The sequence below is a fragment of the Protopterus annectens genome, chromosome 4.part1 (assembly GCF_019279795.1).
Source record: "Protopterus annectens isolate FY-2018-M chromosome 4.part1, PAN1.0, whole genome shotgun sequence".
Lineage (NCBI taxonomy): Eukaryota > Metazoa > Chordata > Ceratodontiformes > Protopteridae > Protopterus > Protopterus annectens.
In genome coordinates this window covers 246878251-246896504 of record NC_056734.1, presented here as the reverse complement: position 1 = coordinate 246896504, position 18254 = coordinate 246878251, and positions in this window count along the sequence as shown.

Sequence of the window (18254 nt, the reverse complement as noted above, 5' to 3'; positions counted from 1 at the left end):
GCAGCTCCACACACTGCCATACTGCCCAGCCAGAGGCAAGCTGTGCCTGATGTATGAAGCCATGTCCAAGCTGGAATCAATGAACATGCTGCACCTTGTACAATCTGAATGGCAGTGAGCTATGCACATGAGAGACCTGAACCCCAGCACTGACATACATAGGACAAGCTGTACAGAATGATCCATAACACAGAAGGCACCCCCACTCTTGAGTAAACTCCCAGTACAGGTTAGCCAGAGAGTCACCTATCGACACCCCTTAAGAGGAATCCCGATGAGTGGATGGGAGATGGTAGGTTAACCCTGGGTATCACTGTTATGTCAGAGGTAGACGGAGGCACAGTATACTAACCATGACATATGTCATGGCAAACTCCAGTTACAATGTGTGTCGAAGGACAAACACACTCTGTGACTAGCATCAGAAATGGCCTAGGGAACATCGCTAGTGTTTGCCAATGTCCACCTATGTTGTGGAATACACTACCAATGTTGGACAAGCCTGGTGTAGGTATTCCATATCTGAACATAATACAACATGGTCATATGTGCACAACTGGCCCCTACACAGTCTGATGTGCTCACTATGAAGATGTCAAGCAGTGATAGGGCTAAAGCCCAGGATACTGTCCACCACAGTGAAAGTACTGAACCAGAACACTATACGGTACTACAGTGTTAGGTCATTATGAAAGGATGTTGACAACTATATGCAAAGTATCCCATGCAATCCCTGCAGGCACAGTATAATCCCTGTTGTGGCAGACACAAAGCAGTTGGCCAGTTAGTACACAACATGACACCCAACACACAACCATAAAAGTAAGATATTGTTGAAGTTCACACACACCCAAATATGTGGTGGACTTCAGAGTGCAACATATGGAAAGCTCACACTGGGCATGCTCGCACACTTGATAAATGAGGCATATGTCAGACAACATGCCATGGAAAGGCTGAACTGGGCATGCTCACACACTTAGGCCATATCTCTGTTTAGCAGTTGGCCACACATATCTGGTACTTGTACGTGTCATTCCAGGAACCAACCACAACACAGCAATCTGCCCAGTGCACACAGTAAATGACTACAGAGACATAAGTGATATAGTGGATCGCCCTCATATTCAAACATCTTCCACAGATACACAAGTTGTTCATAGGAACAGGGAATGCTATGGCAATAAAGACCTGCAAACAGCATAACAGCACAACAAATATTGTGCATCTGTCAATTGAACATATGGGTGTAGAGGTCAATACTAGGCTTGTTGCCCTAGGGAATGACAGCTTAGCCAGAGTGTGCTTGGCATCTGCATCCCCAGTACAGTAGGCTACTGTGCCACTGTAAAGTAGGTCACATAAGGCAATGTGTGAGGCTAGTGAGCTGTGCCTCTGTCAAGCAGGGGCACAGTGGAGATCCCAGGGTTTGAATGTGCTAAGCCACAGCCATGCTGTTGGTGTGTGCTGGAAGAGGGTTGCTGAGGACCTCTAACAGTAAGTGGCCGTCAATAACAGACTGAGGGGAGCCCTATCTGCATTGTCTGGACAATTTCACTGTCAACACTGTGTTGTGATGATTATGTGGGAATGAAGTGTCATGCCGGTACTGTTCACAGATGTCCTCCCTCTGTGGGCTACAGCTCTGCAATGTATTAGCTCACTCTGTCTGTTGGACGGCTCATATATGGCTGGTGTACACCTGACAGGTGTCTTGTTGTGGAGCAGTCATGGGCATATGTGGGATAGCATGATCAATGCAAACCTTACACATGCTCATAGAACGCAATTGTCAAGGATTATGCAGAGTGGCCAGTATAGTCCCCCAGCATGAGTCCTTTGAAGTCGTCCACCCCAGTCTTCACAAGTGTAGAGTCTGCTTGTGCTAAATACAGTTTGTTTGCAGTGACAACCTTGCCTGGGGGTGGGGATGGGATATGGATGTCCAGGGAAAGGTGGGTATGGTCAGATATCAACAATGGTGGTCTACCTCTAGTGTGGAACAGTGAGTACCCATGTTGCAGATGGACAGGTGCAATATGTATTCCCCCATGTGGCTGTGGTGAGTGGTTCTGCCATAGCACATGGACCCATAAATTGTAGTGGCTGTAGGGTAAAGTGGTAGAGGCCTGAGTAGTTCTCACACACAATATGCCTGTACCTAATGTTAACAACTGGAATGGTGTATGTGAACACCTGCATATCCCGGCACTATTCCCAGGGAAGCAAAGTGTGTGTCCTGGATGTGGGAGTGGTGTTCTGGACTGGTTATGTTGTGTGTTACAGGTCCTGTGGTCACGAAGCATGGTATAGAACATAATCTGCCAGTGCGATGTGCATATCTGACCCTGACGTAGGTGGCTGCAAATGCATATATATGCTATCCCCCACCTGACAGGTAGTACTAGATGTACATACCTCTGTAGAAATAAAGATGTCAGCACCCTATAAATACTGCAGATGCAGACCAGATGCCCAGTAATTCGGTTAGCGTGCTCTGCTAATGCGTCTCCCTCAAGTGTCATAATATAGGTAGGTAGAAGTTCGAACCATGCAAATGCTCAGTGAGTGTGTGTGTGTGTGTGTGTGTGTGTGTGTGTGTGTGTGTGTGTGTGTGTGTGTGTGTGTGTGTGTGCAAGTCTGTGTGAGGGAGATGTCCCTTTTGGCAACTGTAAAAGTACTCTACAGGATGCACATTCCCCTATCTAAGCACGGATGATGTCAGCACCCTATAAGTACAGCAGAAGAAGGGAAACCTCCCAGTAATTCGAATAGTGCACTCTGCTAATGCATCTGTCACGAGTGTCATAACATAGTTAGGTAGGGGTTTGAATCCTGCAACTGCCCAGTGTGTGTGGAGGGGGGTTAGTGTGTGTGCAAGTCTGTGTGAAGGAGATGTCCAGCACTCTACAGAATGCACATTCCCCTATCTAAGCACGGATGATGTCGGCACCCTATAAGTACAGCAGGAGAAGGGAAACCTCCCAGTAATCTGAATAGCGCGCTCTGCTAATGCGTCTGTCACGAGAGTCATAACATAGTTAGGTAGGGGTTTGAATCCTGCAACTGCCCAGTGTGTGTGGAGGGGGGTTAGTGTGTGTGCAAGTCTATGTGAGGGAGATGTCCCTTTTGGCAACTGTGAAAGCACTCTACTGGATGCACATTCCCCTATCTAAGCACGGATGATGTCAGCACCCTATAAGTACAGCAGGAGAAGGGAAACCTCCCAGTACTTTGAATAGCGCACTCTGCTAATGCGTCTCTTTCAAATGTCATAGGAGTTTGAAACCTGCAAATGACAAGTGTGTGTGTTTGGATGTGGGGAGTTTGTGTGTGTGCAATTCTGTATGAAAGGCATGTGCTTTTTTGCAATCAGGAGATCACACTACATGATGCACATTACCCTTTCCAAACACTGATGATGTCAGCACCCTATACATACAGCTGGTGAAGAGACACTTCCCAGTAATCCGAATAGCACACTCTGCTAAAGCGTCTCTCTCAACTGTCATAGCATAGTTAGTTAGGAGTTTGAAACCTGCAAATGGCAAGTGTGTGTGTGTTTGGATGTGGGGAGTTTGTGTGTGTGCAATTCTGTATGAAAGACGTGCTTTTTTGCAATCAGGAGATCACACTACATGATGCACATTACCCTTTCCAAACTCTGATGATGTCAGCACCCTATACATACAGCTGGAGAAGGGACACCTCCCAGAAATCCAAATAGCGCACTCTGCTAAAGTGTCTCTTTCAAGTGTCATAGAATAGTTAGGTAGGGGTTTAAAACCTGCAAATGGCAAGTGTGTGTGTTTGGATGTGGGGATTTTGTGTGTATGCAATTCTGTATAAAAAACATGTTCTTTTTGGCAATCAGGAGATCACACTACATGATGCACATTACCCTTTCCAAACACTGATGATGTCAGCACCCTATAAGTACAGCCGGAGAAGAGGAACCTCCTAGTAATCCGAATACTGCGCTTCGCTAATGCGTCTCTCTCACGTGTCGTGACATAGATAGGGGTATGAATCCTGCAAATGGCAAGTGTGTGTGTGTGTGTGGTGGTAGTAGGGTGTGTGTAATTGCAAGTGTGAGAGAACAGATCCTTTTGGCAAATACTACAATACACCAGATGCTGCATATTCCCCCAGTAAACACAAGGGATGTCACCACACTATCAGCACAGCCAAACAGGGCGACTTGGCCAGTAATGCCAATAGTGCGCTCCACTACTGGGTCTATTACCATTGTCAGAGTACAGATAGGTATGTTTTGGAAACCCACAACTGCCACGTGTGGTTGTGTCACACATTATGACCTTGTGTGGGTCTTTGTGCATAACAATGCATGCCATTGCCTAAACCAGCAATGGCAATGCACACATGATGTATGTATGTGACACATACACATAAATACCTGTGACCTGCAGTAGTTACCATGTCTGACACGTGCCTCGAGTGGATAAATGGTATTCGCAATGCATAACAATATGACTGTGTCTTACTGTGCAGGGGCGCGGTATGTGTCTATACAGTGTGGGTGTATATGGTAAAATACCTACAGCAGGGGATACACATCTGGTCTGGGCCATATAGTCTACATGTAGTCTATGTACAGGTGCTGCATGTTCCCACCTGTTGTGGGAGTGGTAACATGTTATTCCACTGCAATTCAGTGACCACATGCTGGGAACCTTTCAATTAGTGTGTTGTAGCTACAGTAATGCTCACACACAATGTTTGGCTGGATGCAGTCCAGCCATATAAAGACATTTCTTGAGAATGTCATATTGCCAGTGTTGTTATGGAGGATAGGTGGGTTTCCTGTGTATGGGAGGGTTGTGTGTGCCAGGCTATGAACCAGAAGGCAGTCCAACTCACTGTTAGCTGCACATGAATAGGCCCTGATGCTTTGTGCTGTGCCAACAACCTGGAGGTGTGTGTATCTGTGGTGCCTTGGGATACCACCCCCTGTCCATGTGTGTTACATGTGTAGGGGACGACAGGCATGGTATGAGGTATAACCTGGCAGTGATGGGTTGCACCTGTGAGCCATGAATCAGGACTCTGGTACTGCACAGACATTGCAGTTCACCGTGCTGAGGACAGTGTCCAGTGTAACATCACTGTTAGTGTCCTATCCTGTGTGATACCCGCGGAGGTGGCTATGTAATCCGTGTCCTACAGCATAAGGCACTATGTGTGTATCAAGGGGCTTCGCCAATATACGATGGCCTATGGGTGTCACGTGCAAGCTGCCCCTCGCAAATCATTGTGGCTTCCCTAGCATGTAAGCACACGTTGACAGCCAGTGGATATCCTATGAATGACATTGGAGATTGAGCAGAATGTAGACATAGAACACCCTTCCTACATATAGTGGTAGCATACCTGGTGAGGGTATGATGGCAACCAAGATCAGGCTCATACTGGCCCATGCCACATGCTGAGAGATCCCTTCTATGTTCCCTATCATGTAGTCCAGGGAGGTATGTCTCAGGTCATCCATAGTGGCATGGTCAATGACTGAGTCATATGTGTCCATGCCTCTGACTGACATGTATGCATGGGTTTTGTGGTGGACCATAGTGCCCCACAGGTATATCACTGTGACCTTCCCCATGTACAGCCTGTTGAACGGGACCCCACTGCAGCGGCCAAGAGAGGTACCTGACACATCTGTAGCAGGTGTGTTGTGTAGCCCTACAGGCTGTGAGTGTGTGGCACACGGGATGTGTTTGCCATGTGTGGCATGTGCTCTGTTCCGACATAACGTATGCCTGTGTGCCAGCTGCGGAGGTGTGTGATGCTCAGGCAGGATGCTATTCTGAGTCTCCAAGTATGCCCCAGTGAGTTCAGATTGCTGTCAGTGTGGGTCTATGTCTGACTGGTATTGTAGTCACTGTAGTATGTCATGCCACCTGACAGGGTATGGCATTACTGGGTTCAGAGTGCTCAGTCCTCAGATTGGCTATGTGGTGGCATCCCACACATGTGTTGTACGTTCCTGGCCAGGGGTGAGGGTTGACTGCAAACATGTGGCAGCTGTGACATTGCCACATGACTCACATAAACCACAACTGGACCATAGAGGTGATTCACAGGTTACCTTTGCACATGCTACCATAGTAGTGTGATTGCCATGGTGATTACCAACACATAGGGCCAATGGGGAACAACATACTGAAGGTGTGTATGTGTGGGTGTACTGCTACTGATTTCATAGCACTGGCATATATGACTGCACACGTGAGTAAATGCCAGGTAAGACATGTGCAATGTGTCACAGGCAACGTACATGCGAACAGGACAGACAGTGACGTTCTGTCATGTGTAAACTTGACATACGTATAGTACGCTATGCAGATGTCACTAGGAGTCCACAGAAGCACTGTAACTCTGCATTGCCGGTGGAAGCAGTGTTCCAGGGAACTAGCGAACATGCATGCAAACAAAGCTACAGTAAGCAGGGCTGGAAGTAGTCCATTGTACAACAAAGAAGGGGTAACACTAACAGTAGGTAACAGTGCAAATATGTAGGCACTATCAACATTTACCCAGGAATGCACAGCTCAGATGTCCATGGTAGAACTGATATTATGTCATAGTTAATTTTGATTTGGATTACATTGGTAATGCACACATATCAACATGCGCAAACATCCACATTGCATAGTCATTGTGGGCAACTTGCCACCATTACTGTACATGTCCATCATTGCGTATCACTACTTGCATTAGCTTCCCCCCTGTGCTACCCATGTATGTGGCTATCTGTTGACATCCTTACCACCTGTATGCAATAATGTGCAGCTGTTACACTTTGGTACGTACTATGGGTGTAGATAACAATTCAGGACAGTCATACGGTTACTGCATCAGGCATGCTGGGATATACACACAGTCATATCAGCACACTGTACTGTTACCAACATGATACTACTAATACACTTCTATGTAGTCACCCTGTGCATCAGCAACATGTTTACCTGTTCCTGCACTGATGTTGGAGATTGCAGGAGGTGGCACAGTTTCATCATATGCACAGGGTGTGAATTAGGTATGCCTGAGTCTGCCAATGATACCACCAATTGACATGTGTGTGTATGTGTGCTGGTGAGGGACAGCAGTACAGGGTGGGGCACTGTTGGTGCAGTGTGTGCGTGTATGTGGTAGCCCTAGGTGTTAACATTTCGCATGTGTGTAGGCACGCACACAGTTCCACCTCATGGCTGCCATATACAGGAGTTTGTGGACAGCCACAGACTGCACCTGGCAGGTCATACAGATCAGTGTCTTTGGGCATGGACACAGTACCTGTGCCTGCCAGGGGTGCTACGGACCATATCCGGTACTAAGACAGACTGGGTACTGTCATCAGAAGTGGGAGTGTGTTGACTGGACACAGGTCCCTGTTGGGACTGTCCAGAGCCACGTGCACGTGGTCTCCTGGGGCGTTCCGATGACAGCACAGACCCAGCATTGCTGGGGCTACTGCTGGCACTATGGGGACATCCGTGGGTCTGTTGTCATCTGTGCCGACTGCCAGCTGCTGCTGTTGCTGGCATACTGCCACATCGATGCCGCAACCGCCCACCATTGCCCTGGCTCATGGACATGTGGTTGTGGAACTGCTGTAATATGTCCCCACAACGTCTGTCTATGACATCGGTGAAATTACGGATAGCATCCACAATGTCACGCATACTGTCAGTCATGGCTGTGCGACATGCTCTCAGCTCCCTCAGACCCTGTCTGGTGTACCTTTCCATACGCGTCTGTGCCTGCATGACAGCCCGAAACATAGCTGAGGTTGACAGACCTTTTTGGGCACATCTGCCAGAGGCAGTACGCCCACGGATGCTCCCACGAGAACCCATGGGCAACTGTCTGTGTGGTACCATCGCAGAACCCTGCCCATGGCTGCTGTGTGGGGAAGCATGTGCCACAGATACCACATTACCCTGGTCAATGCCCACTGTATCCTGTCCATCACCTAGGGACAATGGTGACATAGGATGTACTGGCAGGATGACTGTGCGCAATGATGGGGTTGACAGCTGTGTACTGTCAATTGGCTGACCAATGGTGGATCCTGACACACCTTCCTATGCCATTACACAGATATCATCATTATCAGTACCTGTGGTACCAGATTCAGGTTCCCTGCTGCAGGACACCAGAGCAGCACCAGAACCTGTGGGAGGAAGACAGGAAACACAGTTTACAGTGTCCACACAATGTTACCAGTGATGCACTTATGCACACATGCACACATGCACACGTGGACACATGCACACATGCACACATGCACACATGGACACAGGCACACATGCACACATGCACACATGCACATATCCACATGTGCACACATGCACACATGCACACTTGCACACATGCACACATGCACACGTGGACACTTGCACACATGCACACTTGCACACCTGCAAACATGCACACATGCACACATGCACACGTGGACACATGCACACATGCACACATGCACACGTGGACACGTGTACACATGCATACATGCACACGTGGACACATGCACACATGCACACATGCACACGTGGACACAGGCACACATGCACACATGCACATGTGGACACAGGCACACATGCACACATGCACACATACACACATGGACACAGGCACACATGCACACCCCGCAGTATACACACAGAGCACTACTGAGTTACACTAGTATTACTAGCACTATCAGGACTATTATAGATATTGTTAAAACCCACTCACCAGCATGGATGGCCTGCCACACCGGAGGGACCTGCAGAAATGAGGAGATTAATGTCAGTGGGCACAACTGTGCCATTGATACTGCATATGATACAGTGCAGTAGTACACCAGTTGCCTTTCACACGTCAGCTGCTGATATTGCCAATATCACACCTGCACAATTACATACTATGTTGACAGCTACATACCACGGACACACCTTACACATGCATAAACTAACAGTGTACAGAACAGTCAAGTGTACATATGGCATATTACCTGCATGCTCCATGTCGTGCTGCTGTGTGGATCCAGCCTCCATCATGATGCAGGTGTATTGCTGTTGCTGTTCCGGGGCTGGAGCCACAACACTTAGGAGTAGCCCCTCCAGTCTGGTGAGGGGGGATGTGTGGCCACCCCACCTCCTGTGGCAACCTGTTGTCTGTGGATATCCGACGCACGCTGATGGACATTTCTGATTAAATCACTGTAGTGATGTCGTACCTACTCATATGTCCTATTATGCGTGCCAATGTCATTTACCCTACGGACAAGGTCTTGCCACAGTGCAGCCCTCTCCTGCTGATTCTGGCTGGTGCGGAAAACAGTATGTCATAATCCCGCACCAGGCTCTGGTGTATCTCCTCATCTTCGCTGCAGAGTAGGCGGATTACGCTGACGCCATGTCCCTGGAAGAGAACACAAACAGGATATCAGCAGACTATGTCAGCAATATATGGCACACATACTATACATGATACTCAACTGTAGTGATAAACTACTACTCCCATATGTAGCATGTGTGTGTCTCTTGGTGGATACACAAGTACATGGCCAGATATCAGTGCTCAGTCAACACCTGTGCAACAATACCTGCCACATTCCATACAACATAGTAGCATGCCCCATCGGTCAGCACGCTGCGAAAGGTCCAATGCACAACCTCACTCTGGGGGTTCATACCAAGGTACTGTATGTGGAACGCCATCCACTAGTGTGATCTGGACACAAGTTACTCGGCCTGGATATACATATCCCACCACCACCACCACCACCAGCACAATAGACTACTTTGATATGTATGTGATTAGACAGTTATTCACTTGTTAGGACTGAGATGGTATCCATGCAGCCCACTGGGCCAGTGGAAGCCACAACCCATACTGCTGACCCCTTTGCGAATGCTTCCTACGGACATCCCAAAGATTGCATGGAACATGCACACACATTTCTAACCCAGACCCTATGCACAAAGGTTAGGCATCTTGTCCGGTGGACCCCAGCCAAAGGCAGATTGTATAACAATAGAAGGAGGCTACTGCAGGACAGAGCAGATTCACATTAAGGGAAGGCATCTGTGGTCAGCACTGGTAATAAGCTATGGTCTGTCATAACAACATCCACGGCCTACTCTGGGAGGAAATGGCCACGAACACTATAGATAACCACAAGGCCTTCTTCAGTTATGTTACACATATGGAACAAATGCCTCAGATATGCTCTGAGTTAATACACACCTACTTGACATTCACCGAACACACAGATATTGGCAACATTCTTGCAGACAGGTTCGGTGCACGTATCCCCCCTCCTTCTCCCCCACAAGTAGAAATACTTATCACAGCTGAATGTAACCTCCCTATCATCTCACATGTCCAGGTGAGGGCCGCCCTCAGCAAAGCAGAACACACAGCATCAATGTGACCTGATGGTATCCCTGGATGTGTGCTACGTGAACTCCAAGAGGACATACAACCGCATATAAGACTGATATTTAACCTTGGCCGTACTTCAGGATATGTACCTGAACACTGGCATACAGCAACAGTGGTCCCACTCCACTAAGGAGGCACCTCTACTGACCCTGGGAACTACCGCACCATAAGCTTAACCAGCCTGGTCTGCAAAGCTATGGAATGATTCAGTATGGGACGCATATACAGCGATATTGGGTACCTGCAGACACTTGTTCCCAGCCAGTTTGCCTTTGTGATGGGCTGATCCTGCCTTTTGAACCTGGTTGACCTTTCAAAACAGTCACTACAGCCATTGATGAGAGCAACGCAATCCATACAGCCTACCTGGACTTGCCTAAGGCCTTCAACACAGTACTCCACCCAGGCATCATAGACAAGCTCATTAGCTTACATGTTACTACATATGTCACATGATGGGTTGCACACTGGCTGACATACAGAATCCATAATATCGATATTGTAGGAGCCATGTCAGACTCAATGTCAGTCACATGTGGTATCCCACAGGCCTCTGTCCTAGGACCCCTCTTGTTTGGCATTTATTTCTCAGATGTAAAAGCGAACATGTGCGGGTTGTGGATGACAAAGTTCCCAGATGACTACTAACTAAGCACCATAGTCGTTACACCAGCTGACACACACATCCTACAGACAGGCCTCACTGCAACGGAATACTGCTGCCAGGATCATGGCCTAACACTGAATGACATGTAATGTATAGTCATCCCCTTTTGGTGGAACTACGTGCACACAACATATCACATGGACATACCTATAGATATAGACCTATGACACATATGGAGGGTTCACAGTATGCAGACTATTAACCTGTTACTTTACATTACCTGTGTTTGTCGCAGCTGGTTGCATTACCACTACTACTGCTTCCTGCTGCTGCTGGCACGGCTTGCTGCTGTCACTGCTGACAGCTTAGACTCAGTGTGTGTACCATGTGTTGTTTTTTTTTTTTTCCTCTCTCTCTCTGTCTCTGTCTGTCTGTCTCTCTCTCTCTGTCTGCCTCCAGACAGTGCAATGAACGTATTGCATGTGTGGAGTGTGAGTACAGGATGCTTTTGTAGGTATCTGCATAAGTCCATGTGATGGCCTCTGCACCAATTGTATGCCAGCATTTGCTAATTGCATGCAGCCAGTTGTGTACTGATTGCAGTTCTCACTGTAATTCCAGGACAGTGCTATAAAAGGGTATGTGAGATATGCGTTGCCCTTTCAGATTGTAAGGGCGGGGACCATGCTGGTATGCTGTGGACACTGTTCTGTGAGTGTAAAGGTTAGTATCTCTCTCATGATTCAGGCTGTGTTGTAGATTCCCATTTTTCCATTCCTCTCTCCTGTTTCCTGTAGTAAGTGTGTATGCAAACTGACACCTACAACTATATATATATATATATATATATATATATATATATATATATATATATGTAAATATACATACATTTATATATGTACATTAACTGACATTATTACCCACTAGCTACCAACTAGCATGGCTGTTTCTGTTCACACACTACTATTATGGAAATCCACTAGTTTTGACAGTAAGTACAAATGACATGCTTTGTGTACTACACATCCTATATTCCCTTTACATTCATTCCTACTATTACATGATATATTTATTTTAGCACAATGTTCTTGTATAAGAGTCATGGCTTAGTGGTAGGTCATGCAGACTACTGTTTCCGAGGTCCTGGGTTCAGGACTGACAGTGGGGTTTTATTTTTCTTTTGAACTGACTACAGGACCTGTCAATCAGAGTGACTAAGGCACTTTTAAGCAGTTGTAACCGGGTTAGCGCTGGTTTGCTGGAGCTCCCATGCACTGGCGTTCAGCTCTGCGCACACCCGGTTACAACCGCTTAACAGTGCTTATTCTGGTGCACACCCACGCTATTTTTTTGAAAGAAATGAAAATGGGGAGACAGGAAAGTGGTGAAAAAGGGGTCACAAAGAGGGTAAGACAGTAGGGAAACAAGCTTGGGATTTGCAGGAGGGATGTAGGTAAGGCCCATAGCTGCCCATTTCTTCATCAGCAACAGCTGTGTATATGTATGTAATTTGGTGTGACATTTGAAACCTTCCACCCCTGAGAGAGGTGTCAGGACAACAATAATACTTGTTGTACAGCCAATTGTAATTGATAGTTTCCATGTCCAGCAGACATGTGTGCGGAATGGGCAGCTATGTATGGGGCGTAATTTTTTTGTGGGTACAGAGTGCCCTTTTTTTTTTTTATTTCGGGTGAGAGTGGTATGTCAGGTGAAGGAAGTCAGTATAGCTGGGGAGGTAGGTTGGGTAGGTCAACAGACAAGACAAACAAGACGCATACAGGGGCAGTGTATGACACGTGTGGGGGGGTTACACAATTGACGGGGATGGATGTTTGGATATCCAGAGCCCATGAGCCCACAGATGGCAACAGTGGAACTGATATCCCCAACCATGGGCAGTTGCCACTGTTCCTTCACTGCCCAGGATGGGGCTGTGCTGGGGGCTGTGTAGGCCAGACAACAGGCATGCCAGTAAGTTGTGCCACCTGTGCCTCAAGCTGGCATAGGGGCCCAAGAACAGAGTCCCGGATCTCCCTACACACCACAGTCCGGACGCTATGGAGGATGAGTGGTGGTTCTCCTCCGGCCATGCTTGCAGAGGGGGGATGAGCCCCATCCCCTGCAGCGCTTCCACCCACAGGTGGCACAGGGCCACCGGAGGAGGGTCCAGACTGGGCACTAGTGCCAGGTGCACTCGCCAGCTGAGGTGGGAGAGGTGGGTCCACTGGAACCCGCCTTCCCTGTCGTCCTATGTTTTGCATTATGTCATGACAGTTTGGGTTAGTAACATACAATACCATTCTCAATTAGTTGTAACAGCATGCATTAGTATTCCCATTAACCAAACACCCAGATATTCACACCATTGAATAGCGAGCATAACACATGCATAATTTGAACAGCAATACACAGTCCAGCAACATGCAGGGTTGATTGATGGCAACAGGCCATCAGGTTTGGATGTATGAACAGGGCAGATGCATCAACGGACATGCAAATATTTATGACCCAACAGGACAAATGTCCAGGGGTGTTAATTGTGATTGCACATACCATTTTCATGTGGGATGGGTTATATGTGGTTATAGGGTGGGGTGAAGAAAATAATATTAACACCTTCGAATACCAATACATATGCTGTACATTTCTAATAGCTGCAGATATATACACACTACTGTTCTAACTACAGTTTCCTATATGATAACTACTTCAATTTGGTGATAGGACTGTTACTGCTACATCAGTATACATTTTATTGTTCTTCATACACATTCATATCTGGCTTTGTTCAGCTACATCATCCTGCTACATTTGCTTTATATAGCTATAGACAACTGTGGATGTTTGGTATGTCAGACAATCATACTATCTGCATATTGCAGACTGAGAGCAACATATCCAGATTTTGGGATACACATTCCAGCTGCAGCAACACTTTGAACACATTTAGCTGTTTGGTTCTGCTTCTCACATGCATTTCATTCTGTACTGACTGCAGTATACTTTAATCACGGGTTATTACTACTTTATTGGTGGATTCATAACTCTTTCTCACACTCTCTCACTTGTTTTCATTTTACTATTCAGGATGGTACTTACTTCTACGCTTTATTGACATGTTTTACCTGTAGTTATTACAATCCTTTCCAGCAGTCTCACTTCTGTCATGTTTCAGTATTTCAACAGGGGTATATTTCACACATGTGATTTGCTCATCTTCTGCAGCTGTACTTTTCAGCCTGCTGCAGGTTGTGTACTATTATATTACAGGTGGGGCATCTTTATTTCAGACATTTTCATTTTTCTGTTTGGATTACAGACTGCAACACACTTTTGTAATCAAGCAATACTTGGAAACACTCTTACACTGTTACTTGCGCATTTTATTACTTAGTGACTACACTGCACTCTTTTGCTAACTGTCATACTTTTATATTTATTTACAGTTACTGGGAGAGGATTACTGACCTCCCTGGTGGCGCAACCGCACCAGCCTATCGCCATAGGCTCTGCGGTTTGCAGAACAGACACCTGCAGCTGTAATATAAATAAAGTAACATTGGAATACACATCTCCATAATATCAGCTAGTTTAATTTCTTACATACATAATTAAATGTAACTTACTCAGTAGTGGGGCGTTGGGCATTTGCCGGGCCTCCTGGATCCAAAGGTTCAATTGGTCCTGCTTGTGTCTCTTCAGGTCTGCATGGTGGTGATGGACCTGCTCACCAGTCCTTGGAATCCCTGTGGCACTGGTGAGATCATGAGCCAACCGGTCCCACGCCTCAGCCCTATATGCTCCCTACAGGACCTGGCCCTGCATGAGTTGGGCCTCATGATTGTGGACTAGGAGCCAGACCATGTATCTGGACTCCTCAATGCCCCACCTCTGTGCTCGAAAGCAACTACCCTCACCTACTCCTCACATTCTGGCTGCAAGTTAGTTCTACAATCGTTTATGCTGTGTATTCCCGCCTATGGGGCTTATATATGCCGTTTTTCCCGCACATATCTGTGATTGGCCATTTTGGACTTGTATCAACTTCACAAAACATGCTTTGTCATGCTCCACTTTGTATTCATTCCTATATATTTGCTATTACTGCATTTCTAGGTACTGCTGTCATGGCTTAGTGGTTCTGTACCTTGACTATGGTGCATAGTATCCTGGGTTCGAACCTGACCACTGCTTTTTATTTTTTATGACTGTCTAGACAGGCTAGGGGGTGTGTCTGTGCAAAGGCAGTTTTGATACAGCTTGCTCAACGTTGCCCGTCGGTTAGCTTGTTGGCACGATGCGCAGCTCCGCGCAAACGGGGTACGCTGGTTTACGCTTCATTTGGCTGTTAGCACGCATATTACGCTCAGCTCAGCTAGGGGCACACAGTTCCAGCGTGTTAAACCATTGCTCACCTACGGGCACTCATTTTACACCTGTTAAACCACTGCTCACCTACGGGCAGATGCACTCACCTTGTTAAACTGTAGTTCAGCTATAGGCACATCTCGCATTTTTTATTGTTTTGTTATCTCACATTTCTTCAAAATAAATGGACTATTTCATTACATTTTACATAAACTTTGATTTTATATGTGTACATATTTGTCAGGGACTTGTTTCGTGCTTATTTTACTAAAAATAAAAATTGATGTTGTGGGGGCTCAAACCATGAATGCCTGCTCTTCAGCCGACGTCTCTACTGCTACCCTATTGCTTCTTGGCTTACTTTGCATATTTAGTTCTTATATCCTTTTCCACTGACTGCTAACTGTGGCTAAGCTACGGGCACGCCCGCACAAACGAGCGCACTCACAGGCAAATATCTTTACGATTTAAAAAAAATATATAACATGTTCATTTATATATTTTATGTTCATAGTCTGTGGGGGCATGTGTTGTGTTGTGTTTATTCACATTTCCATGGCCTCTGTCGTGGGTGTTTACTTTGGGCAATTTTACTCTTCTGGGGGCGTGTCTGCTTGCAGGGCTTGGCCTACGGACACGCCCCCTACTGTCTTCCACGGACCGTGTTAGCCTTAGGTGTGATTCAGCAAGCCCTCATGCATATGCATGACATGCTGACGTCACACCGTTTAACTGCAGCCTCCGTGTAAGCCATGTATCTCTTACACGGAGGCTTCATGAATCCTGCCCATAGTGTACTTTGTGATCTGTAGATGTAGCATTACAAGAACTATTATAGTAATTTAGAAATGAGCATACACATCTTTGCTCTGCTGTCATCATGGAAACACTTTTCTTTAAAGGCAGGCATGCTCATGTGGGAGTCAAACAGGAAAAGTAAAAGTCATTGGTTCTGCCAAAAGCAGAAGTTGAGAGGCTTCATGGACAGTCAGGATCAGCAGTTTGGTTGTAGTAAAGTGCTGACTTGTAAATATGGGAAAATCATGAATAGTCCAGAACTTAACTTGGTGGTTGCACTGCATCAGTAGATCTCTTGGTGGCAGATAGCAGTGAAATGTTAACTGTCAGCTAGGCAACAGGGTGCTTGCAGGACCTTCCTTTTTTTTTAATATCTTTAAAGAGTCAGGTAGGGCACATTCATCCAGCATGTTTAAACTGGGGGTGGGGCCTCACCCCCCACCCTATGGTTCCTGCACCCTTTAGCCACTTCTTATGATATGCCATTAACTCCTATACTGTGATAATTGTCAGTGCATTCATAGTCTTAATATAAATACAATAATATATTATTTTGCACACAGAGAATTATATTTTTTGCTAAACTTTCGCAAACTACTTGTCATTCCTTGTTAATTATACAACCTAGACATTCATTGTTGGAATACTTTTGTTAACTAGACGTAAGCTCTTCCATGACAAAAAGACATTTTTCTTTGAGAGCACGGTTATTGAGATAGTTACATAAATATAAAAAGATAGGTTCATAGGTAATTACTAGGCTAATTTCCCATGGGTACCATTTTAAGCCTAGCCAAATTTTCTCAGAGGTGAGAATCAAACCCTGTAACCTGTGTCTGTTAGATAAACACACTAACTATCATAACAACCCCGGCCTCAAAACATGTGTGTAATTGTATAATTAGCAATATAAATAACACGGACAATCTCTCAAGATATGCAACTTGCAAAGCAAATATCAATTATTGTTTTTTCAGCAACATCTGAGGTTTCACCAGATTCTATACAATACTTTGTCAGGTTGTTTAAAGTATTTAGTACATACAAAAATACTGCATTTTTTCAGAAGATACAAGTGCTTGTGGAAGTTGTCAGGGAATGGTATGAGGGAGTGGCCAATGCCAGCTCACCCACCCAGGGAAGTGGGATGGGGTTTGAGTGATTATCTATGTAAGAGCTTGATATACTCCTGACCAATGGAAACTTTTAAAACTTGGGTTTTAGATTTCACTTGTTTTTCATTGGTTATTTTGTTTCCTTGACTGATATTCAGTACACAAGTGTTTAGCTTGTCTGGTTCTAATAAGTCTTGCATTACAATCAATGTTTGACTCTCTGCTTGAGTTTTAAAATCAGAAAATAGGCCAGGGAAATAATTTTGTTTTCTTTCTTTCTTTGTGCCTGCACTTACTTTTATAGCCATTTAGAGCTACCTTCTGCAGTGCCTGTTCTGCTTATACGTTTTATTTACTGCTATTATTTCCTGTTTTGAGAAATCTATAGGCCTGAAGACATTTGTTGGCCTGTAGTTTTTACCACCCACCCAGTTCCTATTGTGCTTTTTATACCTGGTGGCTTTTGATTTCTCCATCCCTATTGTAAAGTTAGCTCCTCCCAATCTTATATCATCTAATCACCCTACTGGACACTAAAAGATCAAACTGGGAAAAACCCTCCCCCTTATACTCTTAAAGGCTGTGTTAGCCTCTCTTTCATGTCCTCCACTCATTTAGTGCAGGTTACTTTTGAAATATGTAACATCTGGGACTAGACTACAAATCAGTGGAGGGCCTGGGAACTGCTTTTCAGGAATCAGCTTGAGATTAGTGCTTCCTGGTGAGAGAAGGAGCATGAGGACATTATATCATTCCTGATGATTGCTGCCATATTTTCAAATTATTTATTGCTTTTTTTGGCATTTCATTAATATAAAGTGTATTTGTTTGTCTTTGGTCTGGCTACTGCTAGTATGCTTTTAAAGCATTTAAAGTGTGTGTTCCTTATTGATGGCTTGCTTGTCTTAGAA